Source organism: Echinops telfairi, unplaced genomic scaffold (genome assembly GCF_000313985.2).
Source record: "Echinops telfairi isolate 266 unplaced genomic scaffold, ASM31398v2 ScPeMD7_7457;HRSCAF=8495, whole genome shotgun sequence".
Classification (NCBI taxonomy): Eukaryota; Metazoa; Chordata; class Mammalia; order Afrosoricida; family Tenrecidae; genus Echinops; species Echinops telfairi.
In genome coordinates, this window is record NW_022111357.1 from 46,083,354 (window position 1) to 46,085,099 (window position 1,746).

Below are 1,746 nucleotides of genomic sequence, written 5' to 3' on the forward strand. Positions count from 1 at the left end.
TGACCAAGGTTAGGTAGCCATTATCAGCTGTCTAGATCAAGCAGACACCACTGTTTATCCCACAACCAATGTGGGTACACCCCTAGGTCATCCCCTCCTATTGATTGTATTGCCTATGTTGCTACCCCTCCCTGTGACTTAGGTTATTGTCTGCTATCAGGGGACTTGCATGCCTCCCAGGATAGTAATTGTCTGTTTTATTGTATGAGACATCAGAGTGATCAAACTTGTTCAAGAATGAATTGTATTGCCCCTTCCTGTGATGTATGACTCTGTAATCAGATCCCACTAAAGTGATATGATGCGTGGTTAGCAATAAATGATGAGGCTCCCTGGTTCTCGGGAGGGTGGCTGGAGAAGGTGGCTAAGGAGGACGAGGCAGCGGCTTCTTCTCTGACGGCTAAGCCCCCTCCACGAGGACCATCAAGTGGGGCGGAGGTGAGCTATACTACCATGAATTGCGTCTGACTCCATTACTTGACTCCATCTTTTAACTCTCATGCTCTCTGTGACTTTACTGTAATCTCTACTTATTATCACTGTACAATTGTGCCTGCCGAACCTGTGATGTCTTCCCTTTAACCCCACACTTAGGATCCATGTTTTTTTTATCTAAAAACAGTATAAAAAGCCACAAAAACTAAGAAAAATATAGCGAAACACTTGGAACACAGCCGCAAAAGGCTTAAACAACGCATACTAACGACGCCAACTAATGCGGAATGACAGAAACGCAAACTGCTTTTGTTTACAGGAATCACGTGCATTGGTTTGGATTCTGATGTCTCGTTCGAGCTCCGATGCACAATTTTCTCGACATTCTGAGTCGAAATCTGATGTCCCGTCCTGATGGGGTTGTGTACCGGGGTTCTGCTGTCAAGAGTGACAGTCTCCGAAGCCCACAGGGGCAGTTCTCCCCTATCCTACAGGTCACTGTGAGTTGGCATGACCCCATGGCAGTCAGACTTGAGACTCCCTCTGTGTGAGTCTGGGTGGACTATAGGAACAAATCCACAGAAACTCATATGTATAAGAGAGAGTTTTATAGAAAGGGTAAGTGCACATCAAGAAAGCATCCCAACCCAGTGCTGCCCAAGTCCACAAGTCCAACATTAGCCCGTGGCACCTGACAACAGCAGCAACACTGCAAACACCTTGGGGGTCAGAGGGGGGCTAATGGAGACACACTGATTTCCTCACAGTCAATTACTAGTGGTTACCAAGTGTGACGGGGGTGGGGGAGCTTTTCCTTAGGGTAGTGAAGCTTTGCTAATGGTGGTGGAAGGACTTGGGAAACAAAAAAGTTGCTCAACATGAAGAATCTAATTGATTCGTGGTCAGCATTTTGTGTATGTCTTCCTTTTGTTAAAACAAAAAAAAATATCACAGAGTCGACGCAGCGCGCCGAAGAACACCCGGGATCACCCGCAGACGTCAGAAATGAGGAGGGAGGCGGGAAGGGATTGGCAAGGCTGAGACCCTGATTTGACTGTTAGCCTCCTGGGCCAGGAGGGAAGAAATGTCTACTTTTCAGAACACACGTGTGTGGTACTCATGTTATAGTAGCACTCGCAGATTAACACACACATCACTCATCAGACGCTTGAGTTTCTGGATCAAAAATCACTTCCTCCAGCAGGTACCAAAGGAACCTGGTAGCACAGTGGTTATAAGTGGGGCTCTTAATGATCAGCTCAGCAGTTCAAAACCATCAGCCTCTCTGAGGGAGAAGAATGAGGCTCTTTC